Genomic DNA, 15,893 nt, shown 5'->3' on the forward strand with positions numbered 1-15,893 from the left:
GTTGCAGTTCTGTAGTGATTCACGGGCAGTGGCTAATCACTTGGCTGAATGGATGGCCAGGGAATTAGAAGGAATACAATTGGAAAGTTATTAAGGATGTCTGGAGGAGAGGCATATGGATAAAATGGATAAACCTCTCTACATAGGTATGAAGTGTGAAGATATTTGTACCCCATGTGACGATGCACCAAAGAGCAACCTATGTAGGGAATGACATTCATAATCAGGTGGATAAGAGACCCATCCTGTGGACATCAGTCACCCTCTTTCCCCAGTCACTCCTGTCCTCGCCCAGCAAGTCCACAAACAAAGGGCCCTGGCAGCAGGGATGCAGGTTATGCATGGACTTTCACTCATCAAGGCTGATCTGGCTAGAGCCACTGCTGAGTGCCCAACCTGCCAACAGTAGAAATCAACAATGAGTCCCAGTCTGGCACCATTCTCCCGGAAGATGAGCCAGCCACTTATTAGTGGGTTAATTACATAGGAACGCTTCCAGTAGGCACTTGGTTCTTACTGAAACAGATATTTGCACTGGATACAAATTCTCCTCCCTTGCTCACAACGCGGCTACCAAAATCACTACTGTGTGGACTTGAGGAATGCCTTATTCAGCATCATGTTAAACCACACAGCACTGCTTCTGGCCAAGAAACTTGTCTGACAGCAGATGAATTGTGGCGTCTGTCTCATGTTCATGGAATTCACTGGTTTTATCGTGTGCGCCATCACCTTGAAGCAGCTGTGTGGAATGTCGGAATGGGCTTTTGAAAAGTCAGTTATGATGCCAGATTAATGTCAGCACCTTCTGGGACTAGGACAATGTCTTCTAAGATGCAGCATGTGCTGTAAATAAGTGATCGATATATGATGCTATTTCTCTTAGAGCCAGGATTCACCAAGTCCAGGAATCAAGTGTCAAAGCTGGGAATGACTCCTCTCATGGTTACTTCTAGTGATCCACTAGTGAATTTTTTGCTTCCCATTCCCTACAACTTTGGGCTCTGCTAGTCTAGAAGTTTTAGTCTTAAGTGAAGAATACTTCCACCAAGGGACACTTCAACGGTTCCATTAAACAGAAATGAGACTGTCACCTGCCCCTCAGTGTCTCATGCCATTGAATCAAAAAGCAAGTGGGGGCTTCCCTGGTGGCGCAGTGGTTGAGAGTCCGCCTGCCGATGCAGGGGACACGGGTTCGTGCCCCGGTCCAGGAAGATCCCACATGCCGCGGAGCTGCTGGGCCCGTGAGCCATGGCCGCTGAGCCTGCGCGTCCAGAGCCTGTGCTCCGTAACGGGAGAGGCCACAACAGTAAGAGGCCCGCGTACCACAAAAAAAAAAAAAAAAAAGGCAAGTAGGGGGTACTGTATTGACTAGGGCAGGTTGACCCTGACAACCAATTATATTGCCACCACAAAACGGCAGTAAGGAAGAGTGTGTCTAGAATGCAGGAGGTCCCCTGAGATGCCTCTCAGTACCTCCATATTCTGTGATTAAAGTCTATGGAAAACTTAACAACCGCATAGGGGCAGGGCTCTTAATGGCTCAGACCTTTCAGGAATTAAGGTTTAGGTCACTCTGGCAGACAAGAAACCACAACTAGCTAAAGTTTTTTGCTGAGGGCAAGGGGAATATGGAAAGAGCAGTGGCAGACTGTAGTTATAAATACCAGCTATGCCCATGTGAACAGTTGTAGGAATAAGCACTGTAATAGTTATGAGGAGTTTTCTTTATTTTGATACGAATATATTTATATGTATATTCACCGTTTTTCTCTTTTCTCCCTCCCACTCTCCTACCATGTATAGAATATTTGCTGATGGTGTTTAACCTCTCAGCATTTAAGTTACTGGATATCAAAGAAGGAATATGACTTGTCTAGAAGACAGATGATTATCACCCCTAAATGGATAAAAGGACTTTTTCTTCCTCTTTGGAGAGACCATGTTACAGTTGTATGAGGGATAGTTGCATTATGTTAGGAAGAAGCAAATTGTTACTATTTCTCTTATTTGAAAATTAAGTTAAATACAGTTCAAAAAGGTAAACATGGATGCCAAGCTGACAAGGGATAGACGGTGGTGGATTTGTATCATATCAATTTAGCTAAGCTGGAACTATATTTCCCAGAATCCCTTTACTGTGTAGTTCTGAATTAGTGTGATCCCCAAGTGACACTATTATTTTTTAGGCGCTTTTTAAGCTAGTGAAATAAATTTCCACCTAATTATCAGTTCCTTATGAAGCATTTAAAATATTCAATTGAAAATAGCACATTAACTAAATGAATTATGAAGCATCCATATGGTAGAATACTACACAGCCATTAAAAATGATACTGTAGAATTTTATCTTCTGAAATGGACAGATGTTCATAACAAATTTAAAATTATGAAAATCAGACCACAAAATTGTATTTAGGGTATTGGCCCAGTTGATATTGTATGCATTTTCTGGGCACTATATGTTGAAAAAAGTCTGAAGGGACATAAAGGTTATTAATAGCTATGTGATGAAATTATAGATCTTTCCTCTTCTTTGAAACTGTATATATTTTCCAATTTTTCTATAATAAACATGTATTACTTTTGTAATTAGGATTCAAACTTTTAATAGCGTTTTGTTGGAACACAGCAGATATCTTCTTTCTGGTGTTTCATTGGCATATCTGTCTCTCTACCCAGGTATCGCTCACTGCTGTATTCTGTAAGGGATAAATAATAATGCTTCCCAAATTTGCTTCCATTCTAAGTAAGAGTGGTTGGATGTTTATTACTATGCACCATCAGATAGTCAGCTGCAGTAACAGAAACTCAGCATCTTGAAGTCTGGATCAACATGTTTTTCACCACTGACTTTCCTGCACCTCTCACAGTGCTGACACGTAGCAGGACTCATTAAATATTAGTTGAATGAATCAATGAACAAACAGACCCTCGGCTCTTCCATCTCTTTGATCCTTCAATGTGTCATCTTAACAATTGCACTTCCTTAATGTTTATTTCGTTTTTTTAAAATATAAAGTTATTTATTTACTTATTATTTATTTTTGGCTGCGTTGGGTCTTCGTTGCTGTGCGTGGGCTTTCTCTAGATGCGGCGAGCGGGGGCTACTCTTCATTGGGTGCATGGATTTCTCATTGCGGTGGTTTCCCTTGTTGCAGAGCACGGGCTCTAGGTGCTCGGGCTTCAGTAGTTGTGGTGCGCAGGCTTATTTGCTCCGCGGCATGTGGGATCATAGTTCCCGGACCAGGGATCGAACCCACATCCCCTGCACTGGCAGGTGGATTCTTAACCACTGTGCCACCAAGGAAGTCCCAATGTTTCTTTAGTTTGTTCCCACCTCTCCATCTTCCCCACAACGTGTTAGTCCAGACTCACATCATCTCTTGCCCCAGTTCTCTTCACATTGCAGCTAAGATGCTTTTTCTAAGAAATTGAAAAAAAATCTCAAAATGCCAATCAAGACGACAAACTTACTGCTAACTAGAGAGAAGTAAGTTGGATCAGAAGCAAAATTTGGACTGTTTTTATTCGTTACTTCTTTCTTTTCTATCTCATAGCTCCCTTCCATATTTTAATATCTGTTTTGTGGAAATTGTGGGTATACTCTGAAAGCATCTGCCTTCTCTTCAGAAGAGATGGGGACCAAAAAAGGCAAGCAGTAGGGCTGGTCATGATAATGTTCGCCATTTCTTTCCTCCTTCATTCATCAAGCGTTTGTGGAGCGCGTAGCAGAGACAAGCACTGTTCTATGCAGTGGGGGTATCTGATTCCTGCCTCCAGGAAACTGTCGTTCTAATCAGAGGAGAAACACACACGCAATTAATGGCAGAGCTGTCTGAGAAGCGCATGCTCATTGGAGGTTTGCACCAATTGCTTTGAGAATCCTGGAGTGATTCATTATCTCAAGTAGGAAAAGGCAGGTTTACAGAGGAGCTCGCTTTTGAGCTGAGCACCGAAGGAAGAGCTGGATTCCTTAAGAGTCAGGAAAAAGCTTTTCAAGAATGAGGACCAGCCTATGCAAAGGCAGAGAAGTGGGAGAGTCCAAAAGAAGCTGAGTGGTTGTGTACAACAGAGAGTAAAGGAAGAATGGCTGGAGATATGACTCAAAAAGGAAAGAGGGGCTTCCCTGGTGGTGCAGTGGTTGAGAGTCCGTCTGCCGATGCAGGGGACACGGGTTCGTGCCCCGGTCCGGGAAGATCCCACATGCCGCCGAGCGGCTGGGCCCGTGAGCCATGGCCACTGAGACTGCGCGTCTGGAGCCTGCGCTCCGCAACGGGAGAGGCCACAACAGTGAGAGGCCCGCGTACCGCAAAAAAAAAAAAAAAAATGTAGAGGGTCTTTCATGATGCATTTAGATTTTATTATGTAGGCAATAAAAAACTGTTGAAGGATTATTTTTTAAATGAAATAGTCAGTTGTGTGTTTGGAAGATGGATGAATAGCAGGAAGATGTGAGGCAGAGAGAACTCTTAGGACCTTCATGTGGGAGTCTATATGGGAGACGATGAGTGTCTGCGATAGACAGGGGGAATGAGGAGAGCAGGGAGGTTGATGGTGATGGAAAGATTACAGAAGATCTTTCACTGGTGGAAGCAGTTGAATTTGATCAACAAATAGATATGAGGCCTGGTTACTCTGGAGAGAGAAGGCTCTGGTGAAAGTGAACTGTGAATTATGGCCCCAGGCAACTCTGCAGCTTTGTCCAACAGCTGGACCAAAGAAGAAGGTCTTTCCTGGAGCTGGAGGAGGAGGAGCCTGGGGAAATGGCCGGTGTCACTCAGGGCTTCGGTGGATACAAGAGCCAGGTCGGAGCATGTCCCCCCAGGGACTTTGATTATAGGTACACACCCGGCCCATCACCTCCAACCCACACAAGGCCTCTCGGAGGGAGATACAAGGAACAGCATGCTGAGGTCATGCCATCTGCCTGGTGAGAACTATTGTTCTAGAAGGACCCTCCAGGAGTGGACCTTGGTAGGATTGGGAAAGAGGCCAGGGTTAGAGATCCAGGAGTCAGCAGCATCTGGGTGATAGTGGGAGTCATATCGGTGGATGAACTGCCAAAATGAGAGATGGAGCAGGCAGGGCTTTTGTTTGGAGGGATCATGGATCTCCTTATGGAGCTGATAAAAGCTATGAGCTCTCTTCCCAGAAAAGTGCCCACACACACCCACTGAATGTGGCTATAATTATAGGAAGTTCATAGAGTAAAGTTAAAAGGGTGAGAGGGAAGAGAGTTGAAGATGATGCCTAGGGAATCACCCACATACTTAAGAGGATACTACAAAGGAGATATAGCAAGGTCAAAGGGCCATGGGAGAGCAGGAGCAGAGAAAGCTCAGGAGGGGGAGCTTCCAGCAAGTCACGTGGAGTGAAACTGAACAGAAGCCACTGGATTTGACAATTGGTCATTGGTAACATTTGTCCAGTAAATATTTTATTAAGTGCACAATATTATGGTGACTTGAGTGCGGATCTGACTCTACTACCAGACATCGTCCTAGAACATGGTATCATGATCAACGCCCATATATATTTGGTGAATTAATTCATTAATTTCAGTACTGTGTTGGCAGGAGAAGCCAGATTGCAGAGGGAGGAAGTGAACGGGAATTAAAAAAATAATAGTAGAGAATTAGTATAGGATTTATCCCTCCCGACACAGCTGGGTATGAAAGGAAGAAGAGGGCTGAGGTGGTAGCTGAGAGGGGTTTTTAAAGATGCTGGGACTTGGGCACATTTGTATAAGATAGGGGAAGAAAATTGTGGAGAGGGAGGGACTGAAGGTGGCAGAAGGAGGAGAGGGAGGTAAGTAACAGCAAAATTAGGGCCATGGTCAGAGTGTGTGGATGGAGCCCACCAGGGTGAAGTTTACCTTGGAAAAGATTTGAGCCATTTTTTTTTTTTTTTTGGCCATGTGCAGCATGTGGGATCTTAGTCCCCCAACCAGGGATCGAACCCATGCCCACTGCATTGGGAACAGAGTCTTAAACACTGGACTGCCAGGGAAGTCCTTGGAACCATCTTCTTTTTTAAAAAAAATTTTTTATTTCTGGCTGTGTTGGGTCTTTGTTGTTGCGTGTGGGCTTTCTCTAGTTGCAGTGAGCTGGGGCTACTCTTCATTGTGGTGCATGGCCTTCTCATGGCGGTGGCTTCTCTTGTTGCAGAGCATGGGATCCAGGTGCGTGGGCTTCAGTAGTTGCAGAACACAGGCTCAGTGATTGTGGCTCATGGGCTTAGTTGCTCCGCGGAATGTGGGATCATCCTGGACCAGGGATTGAACCCGTGTCCCCTGCATTGGCAGGCGGATTCTTAACCACTGTGTCACCAGGGAAGTCCCCCTTGAGCCATCTTCTAGAGAAAGAGAGCAGAAAGAAGATTAAAGGCATAAAGGAACCAACACTTAGTGTCCTATTAAGCTGCCTTCTTTAAACCACCCAATTGGTTTATTAATTCCATTTTTTTCAAATGAGGAAACTTAGGTTTACAGACATTGACAACATGTTCAACGTGCCATAATCCCAAAGTGGCAGAGCCCTGTTCTGCTGATTACAAAGCCCACAATTTTATCTACATTAAAGTTTGGAGGTGCCAAAGAGGGAAAGGGAGCTGCAGAAGTTCATGCCTCATGGTTTCCATACTTTCAGATATTATTAGACCACTTGGAGTGAGTGTTGGGTCGAGGAGAGAGGCAAAGACTTTGAGACAGCCACTGTGAAGAGTGGATTACATTGTGGCATAGGTATCCAGATTTTTAAAAAAATTAATTAACATAAGATAACCTCATCCACCAGAGGGCACACAGCAGAAGCAAGAAGAATGACAATCCTGCAGCCTGTGGAACAAAAACCACATTCACAGAAAGATAGACAAGATGAAAAGGCAATGGGCTAGGTACCAGATGAAGGAACAAGATAAAACCCCAGAAAAACAACTAAATGAAAGGTAGACAGACAAACTTCCAGAAAAAGAATTCAGAATAATGATAGTGAAGATGATCCAGGACTTTGGAAAAAGAATGGAGGCAAAGATCAAGAAGATGCAAGAAATGTTTAACAAAGATCTAGAAGAATTAAAGAACAAACACACAGAGATGAACAATACAATACCTGAAATGAAAACTACACTAGAAGGAATCAATAGCAGAATAACTGAGGCAGAAGAATGGATAAGTGACCTGGAAGACAGAATGGTGGAATTTACTGCTGTGGAACAGAATAAAGGAAAAAGAATGCAAAGAAATGAAGACAGCCTCAGAGACCTCTGGGGCCACATTAAGCACAACAACATTCGCATTATAGGGATCCCAGAAGGAGAAGAGACAGAGAAAGGACCCGAGAAAATATTAGAAGAGATTATAGTCAAAAACTTCCCTAACATGGGAAGGGAAATAGCCACCCAAGTCCAGGAAGCGCAGAGAGTCCCATACAGGATAAACCCAAGGAGAAACACGCCGAGACGCATAGTAATCAAATTGACAAAAATTAAAGACAAAGAAAAATTATTGAAAGCAGCAAGGGAAAAATGACAAATAATATACCAGGGAACGGCCATAAGGTTAACAGCTGATTTCTCAGCAGAAACTCTACAAGCCAGAAGGGAGTGGCATGATATACCTAAAGTGATGAAAGGGAAGAACCTACAACCAAGATTACTCTACCCGGCAAGGATCTCATTCAGATTTGATGGAGAAATCAAAAGCTTTACAGACAAGCAAAAGCTAAGAGAATTCAGCACCACCAAAACAGCTCTAAAACAAATGCTAAAGGAACTTCTCTAAGTGGGAAACACAAGAGAAGAAAAGGACCTACAAAAACAAACCCAAAACAATTAAGAAAATGGTAATAGGAACATACATATCGATAATTACCTTCAACATGAATGGATTAAATGCTCCAACCAAAAGACACAGGCTTGCTGAATGGATACAAAAACAAAACCCATCTATATGCTGTCTACAAGAGACCCACTTCAGACCTAGGGACACACACAGACTGAAAGTCAGGGGATGGAAAAAGATATTCCATGCTAATGGAAATCAAAAGAAAGCTGGAGATGGGCTTCCTTGGTGGTGCAGTTCTTGAGAATCTGCCTGCCAATGCAGGGGACATGGGTTTGAGCCCTGGTCTGGGAAGATCTCACATGCCGCAGAGCAACTATGCCCGTGAGCCACAACTACTGAGCCTGCGCATCTGGAGCCTGTTCTCCGCAACAAGAGGGCCACGACAGTGAGAGGCCCACACACCGCGATGAAGAGTGGCCCCTGCTTGCCGCACCTAGAGAAAGCCCTCGCACAGAAACGAAGACCCAACACAGCCAAAAATAAATAAATAAATTTATTTTTTAAAAAAAGAAACCTGGAGTAGTAATACTCATATCAGATAAAATAGACTTTAAAATAAAGAATGTTACAAGAGACAAGGAAAGACACTACATAATGATCAAGGGATCAATCCAAGAAGAAGATATAACAATTATAAATATATATGCACCCAACACAGGAGAACCTCAATACATAAGGTAACTGCTAACAGCTCTAAAAGATGAAATCGACTGTAGCACAATAGTGGGGCACTTTAAAACCTCACTTACACCAATGGACAGATCATCCAAACAGAAAATTAATAGGGAAACAGAAGCTTTAAATGACACAATAGACCAGATAGACTTAATTGATATTTATAGGACATTCCATCCAAAAACAGCAGATTACACTTTCTTCTCAAGTGCGCACAGAACATTCTCTAGGATAGACCATATCATGAGTCACAAATCAAGCCTCAGTAAATTTAAGAAAATTGAAATCATATCAAGCGTCTTTTCTGACAACAATGCTATGAGATTAGAAATGAATTACAGGTAAAAAAAAGGTAAAAAACAGAAACACATGGAGGCTAAACAATACATTACTAAATAACCAAGAGATCACTGAAGAAATCAAAGGGAAATCAAAAAATACCTAGAGACAAATGACAATGAAAACACAATGATCCAAAACCTATGGGATGCAGGGCTTCCCTGGTGGCGCAGTGGCTGAGAGTCTGCCTGACGATGCAGGGGACACGGGTTCGTTCCCCAGTCCAGGAAGATCCCACATGCCACGGAGCAGCTGGGCCCATGAGCCATGGCCACTGAGCTTGCATGTACGGAGCCTGTGGTCCGCAACGGGAGAGGGCATAACAGTGAGAGGCCCACGTACCGCAAAATCAAAAACAAAAAAACAAAAACAAAACCTATGGTATGCAGCAAAAGCAGTTCTAAGAGGGAAGTTTATAGCTATACAAGCCTACCACAAGAAACAAGAAAAATCTCAAGTAAACAATCTACCCTTACACTTAAAGGAGCTAGAGAAAGAAGAAAAAACAAAACCCAAACTTAGCAGAAGGAAAGAAATCATCAAGATCAGAGCAGAAATAAATGAAATAGAAACAAAGAAAACAATAGCAAAGATCAATAAAACTAAAAGCCGGCTCTTTGAGAAGATAAAAAAATTGATAAACCATTAGCCAGACTGATCAAGAAAAAGTGGGAGAGGACTCAAATCAATAAAATTAAAAATGAAAAAGGCGAAGTTACAACAGACAGTGCAGAAATACAAAGCATCCTAAGAGACTACTACAAGCAACTCTATGCCAATAAAATGGACAACCTGGAAGAAATGGGCAAATTCTTAGAAAGGTATAACCTTCCAAGACTGAACCAGGAAGAAATAGAAAATATGAACAGACTAATCACAAGTAATGACATTGAATCTGTGATTTAAAATCTTGCAACAAACAAAAGTCCAGGACCAGATGGCTTCACAGGTGAATTCTATCAAACATTTTGAGAAGAGCTGACACCCATCCTTCTCAAACTCTTCCAAAATATTGCAGAGGAAGGAACACTCCCAAACTCATTGTATGAGGCCACCATCACCCTGATACCAAAACCAGACAAAGATACTACAAAAAAAAAAAAATTACAGACCAATATCACTGATGAATATTGATGCAAAAATCCTCAACAAAATACTAGCAAACAGAATCCAACAACACACTAAAAGGGTCATACACCATGATCAAGTAGGATTTATCCCAGGGATGCAAGGATTCTTCAATATATGCAAATCAATCAATGTGATACACCATATTAACAAACTGAAGAATAAAAAGCATATGATCATCTCAATAGATGCAGAAAAACCTTTTGACAAAATTCAACACCTATTTATGATAAAAACTCTCCAGAAAGTGGGCACAGAGGAAACCTACCTCATCATAATAAAGGCCATATATGACAAACCCACAGCAAACATCATTCTCAATGGTGAAAAACTGAAAGCATTTCCTCTAAGATCAAGTACAAGACAAGGATGTCCACTCTCACCACTATTATTCAACATAGTTTTGGAAGTCCTAGCCATGGCAAGCAGAGAAGAAAAAGAAATAAAAGTAATACAAATTCGAAAAGAAGTAAAACTGTCACTGTTTGCAGATGACATGATACTATACATAGAGAATCCTAAAGATGCCACCAGAAAACTACTAGAGCTAATCAATGAATTTGGTAAAGTACCAGGATACAAAATTAATGCACAGAAATCTCTTGCATTCCTGTACACTAATGATGAAAAATCTGAAAGAGAAATTAAGGAAACACTCCCATTTACCATTGCAACAAAAAGAATAAAATACCTAGGAATAAACCTACCTAGGGAGACAAAAGACTTGTATGCAGAAAACTATAAGACACTGATGAAAGAAATTAAAAATGATACAAACAGATGGAGAGATATACCATGTTCTTGGAATGCAAGAGTCAATATTGTGAAAATGACTATACTACCCAAAGCAATCTACAGATTCAATGCAATCCCTATCAAATTACCAGTGGCATTTTTTACAGAAGTAGAGCAAAAACTCTTAAAGTTTGGATGGAGACACAAAAGACCCCGAATAGCCAAAGCAGTCTTGAGGGATAAAAAGGGAGCTGGAGGAATCAGGCTCCTTGACTTCAGACTATAGTACAAAGATACAGTAATCAAGACAATATGGTACTGGCACAAAAACAGAAATATAGATCAATGGAACAAGATAGAAAGCCCAGAGATAAACCCATGCACCTATGGTCAACTAATCTATGACAAAGGAGGCAAGGATATACAATGGAGAAAAGACAGTCTCTTCAATAAGTGGTACTGGGAAAACTGGACAGCTACATGTAAAAAAATGAAATTAGAACACTCCCTAACACCAAACACAAAAATAAACTCAAAATGGATTAGAAACCTAAATGTAAGACCAGGCACTATAAAACTCTTAGAGGAAAGCATAGGAAGAACACTCTTTGACATAAATCACAGCAAGATATTTTTGATCCATCTCCTAGAGTAACGGAAATAAAAACAAAAATAAACAAATGGGACCAAATGAAACTTCAAAGCTTTTGCACAGCAAAGGAAACCATAAACAAGACGAAAAGACAACCCTCAGAATGGGAGAAAATATTTGCAAACAAATCAACGGACAAAGGATTAATCTCCAAAATATATAAACAGGTCACGCAGCTCAATATTACAAAAACAAACAACCCAATCCAAAAATGGGCAGAAGACCTAAATAGACATTTCTCCAAAGAAGACATACAGATGGCCAAGAGGCACATGAAAAGCTGCTCAACATCACTAATTATTAGAGAAATACAAATCACAACTACAATGAGGTATCACCTCACACCAGTTAGAATGGGCATCATCAGAAAATCTACAAGCAACAAACGCTGGCGAGGGTGTGGAGAAAATGGAACCCTCTTGCACCGTTGGTGGGAATGTAAATTGATACAGCCACTATGGAGAACAGTATGGAGGATCCTTAAAAAACTAAAAAAAGAGCTACCATATGACCCAGCAATCCCACTACTGGCACATACCCAGAAAAAACCATAATTCAAAAAGACACATGCACCCCAATGTTCATTGCAGCACTATTTACAATAGGCAGGTCATGGAAGCAACCTAAATGCCCATCGACAGACGAATGGATAAAGAAGATGTGGTACATATATACAATGGAATATTACTCAGCCATAAAAGGGAACGAAATTGGGTCATTTGTAGAGACGTGGATGGATCTAGAGACTGTCATACAGAGTGAAGTAAGTCAGAAAGAGAAAAACAAATACCGTATATTAATGCATATATGTGGAACCTAGTAAATGGTACAGATGAACCAGTTTGCAGAGAGAGATTGAGACACAGAAGTAGAGAAAAAACATATGGACACCAAGTGGGAGGGGCAAGTGGTGGTGGTGGGGCGGGTGGTGTGATGAATTGGGAGATGGGGATTGACATGTATACACTGATGTGTATGAAATGGATGACTAATGAGAACCTGCTGTGTAAAAAAATAAATTAAATTTAATTTTAAAAAGAAACTATTAAAAATTAATTAATATATAGAATTAATTATATATGTATAATCTTCATTAATATAAGTAATATATATATAGACTCATTTTACATTAAATTTATTAAAGGAAAATAACTGTAAGTCTGCGCATTTTTCAGCTTTCCTACAGGGCTGTTGCAATTCAACTCAATAACTTTGTCTTTCTGACAGTTGTCCACATGTAGTTCCTTTCTGTGGCCACAGCAGGGCAGGAGTTCTCTTTTATAAAAATCACAGTCCTCTATAATTTTAACTTTGCCCAAACGTATTTTCCATACCTTGAGATTTATAAACTATATTTACCAGCATAATGAAAAGGCAAACTTATTTAAAAGAAATTTGCCTCAATGTTGTGATCCAATAAGTGCAATGAAACATTACACAAATGGAAAAGGCTGATCTCACGCAGTCAAGGCTATCTTTAAAATGCAGAAAGTTTACTCGTTTAATGATGAAAGAAAAATCTTGTGGAAAGCAGTATTTTCAGATGAATAAAATATCTTTTCTATCTAGTTGCTTTGCAAATCATACAGACATATAAAAGCAGAAAAAGAAATGTGTATTTGTCTGGCAAGTTTTCATTATTAAATCTTAAAAAGAAGAATTTGTAGTGAAGCTTTTTAAAGTAAACTTTAAAAAGTTTATTTTTCAATACAGAAATTTTTAAAGAATAAATAACAACAGTGGCCTACAGCACCCTCATACAGAGGATTCCCGTTTCTTAAAAAATAAGATCACGGGCTTCCCTGGTGGCGCAGTGGTTGAGAATCTGCCTGCCGATGCAGGGGACGCGGGTTCGTGCCCCGGTCTGGGGGGGTCCCCCCTGCCACGGAGCGGCTGGGCACGTGCGCGTCCGGAGCCTGTGCTCTGCGGCGGGAGAGGCCGCGGCAGTGAGAGGCCTGCATACCAAAAATTAAATAAATAAATAAATAAATAAATAAATAAATAAATAAATAAATAAGATCACCTGTCCAGAGTTATAAAATTCCAGGAGTACAAAGGATAAAAATATGAAAATCAAATGGCAACTCCCCCTTATCATCTCCTTCCCTTCCCTAGTTGTTTTCCCCGAAAGTAACCACTATTAGTAAATTCTTGTGATGAAGAATATTTTCCTAGGAATGTTTTATCCCACGATTAGGAATGGCATTTAAAACAACAGACTTTAATCTTTTCAAAAGAATTTGAACCAGAACCCAGACTGCAGTTTGGTTGCACATGTGAAATGCGGCAATGGCCTCAGAACCAAAGGCCTGACTAAGTGACTCACCACACCACCGTGAGCCCCACCAGCACCTTTCAGAGTGAACGAGAAATCAAAGTGCCTTCTCACCTCCAGAAATGGTCTTTCCAGAGGAACAGTATTTGGGGTACATTTGAACAGCAGCTGCTCCTGCTGTATGCCAGAAGCCTGGAGAGAAGACCACTGTCTCCAGGGCTGTCAATTTGGCCCTTTCAGACACACTGAAGTCGATTTAACAAAACAAAACAAAACAAAACAATTCTGGCTTGGGAATGACAAGGGACTCTTTAAGATATTGATTTATCCATGTTTGCACACATGGAAGAGAAAAGTATGTTTTATATATATACCAAATAAAATATCTAACTTTTTAAGAATGTTGTAAAATATTTCCATATGTACATTATATCAAAGTACTTTCCCCCCCAAGTTCGGTTGAAAGGAAATACCCAGAGCATTAGGCCCATCAGAATAGATGTCTCCAGTTGTGGTTTTCAGATGCCCTAACATGCTTCTGCCCAGAACTAATCAAATACAGCTTGGCACTTTCAGGCGGGGTGTGTGTGTGTGTGTGTGTGTGTGTGTGTGTGTGTGTGTGTGTATGCAATTCCTTACAAAGAGAAAAAAAATCATTCTTGGTAAAACATGATAGAGGAGGATAAGATATCACTTGACTTTTCGGTTTATTTCCAACATTATCACTTGTCTTTAATCATTCAAAATGAGAAGTCTCCATAATGACCATCTTGATGCACTGTGTTTGTTTCTCCTTAAGTATATGAGAAGGCAGTTTTTGTATCAGAAGCAGGAAAAGGTCATGCATTCTGTGGTGTGGATAACACAGGATATCTCATTGAACCGTTAGAACGTCTGAAGTTATATTACCTTCATTTTATAGGTGAGGTGACTAAGACGTAGAGGGTGTAGGAAACTTGCTCGAAGTTACCTAAGTGGTTAATGATGGACTCTAAGATTTGAACCCGTATTCGTCTAACACTAAATTGTATAGACAGTTGAGTCTTGAACAACACAGCGGGTAGGGGTGGCAACCCTCCCTGCAGTAAAAAGTCCGAGAACAACTTATAGTCAGCTCTCAGTATCCGCGGTTCTGCACCAGAAAATACAACCAACTGCGGATCCTGTAGTACTGTAGTTTTTACTATTGAAAAAAAAAAATCCATGAATAAGTGGACCTGCACAATTCAAACCTGTGCTGTTCAGGGTCAGCTATACTTTCTACCATACCTTGTGAAAGGGCAGGCCAAGATCCATCTCTGTGATCTTGTTAAAATGCAGGTTCTTGGCCAGACCTTCAGAGATTCTGACTGAGGAAGTCTTACGTGGGGCTCAGACATCTGCATTTAAAAAATCTCTCCAGCAGATTCTTACAGGAACTATGTGAAGACAGCCATTGGATGACAGAGGCAGAGATTAGACTGACACAGCTGCAAGTCAAGGAATGTCATGGAATGCCAGCAACAACTGGGAATGAGGAAGAGGCAAGGACGTGTTCAGTGCAGTCTCAGAGGGAGCAGGACCCTGCCAATACCTTGATTTCAGTTTTCTAGCTTCATAACTGTGAGATAATACATTTTTGTTCTTTATTTAAGCAAAAAAAAAAAAAAATCTCCCCAGCAGATTCTTATGTGACTCTAGAGTGTGAGAACCATTGTCTACATGGCAATGCTCAGATTTTTAAAACAGAAAGGGAAGTTTCATATGAAAATCCTCCTTCAAGCCCCTGACGTCTCTCTGTAAAGAGGTGGCAATCCTAACTTGCTCTTCACCGTTGACCCTGTCCTTGGAATTACCTGTTAGCTTTGTGTTTATATTTAATAGTGTGCGTGGTCCTTGACTCCCAACAGGTTGAACTACCAGCTTCACCTGCTTGAAATTCCTTTAGCGGAAGTCAGTCTTTCAACCCACTGTCAGAAATCATAAAGCTAAAATGTAAATAGTTCTAGAAGGAAAACACTGACTCTTGTTCACACAATGGCTGTTGGCAGACGTGGTCTGAGATTAGGTTTTGGAGAGAGATGGAAGGGGACCCAGAACTAACATTTGTTAAGTACCTGCTAGGGGCCAGGCACACTTAATCTTTATAAATCTTAAAATAAGTATTTTACTTTAAAATAAGTATTTTTATACCCATTTTGGGGGTTCATAAAGCAGAGAATCAGAAAATTTAAGCAACTTCTCAAGGCCACATAACAACAGTA

Source organism: Delphinapterus leucas, chromosome 5 (genome assembly GCF_059928025.1).
Source record: "Delphinapterus leucas isolate spDelLeu-1000000601 "Yukka" chromosome 5, BTC_Dleu_Yukka2, whole genome shotgun sequence".
NCBI classification, from domain to species: Eukaryota; Metazoa; Chordata; class Mammalia; order Artiodactyla; family Monodontidae; genus Delphinapterus; species Delphinapterus leucas.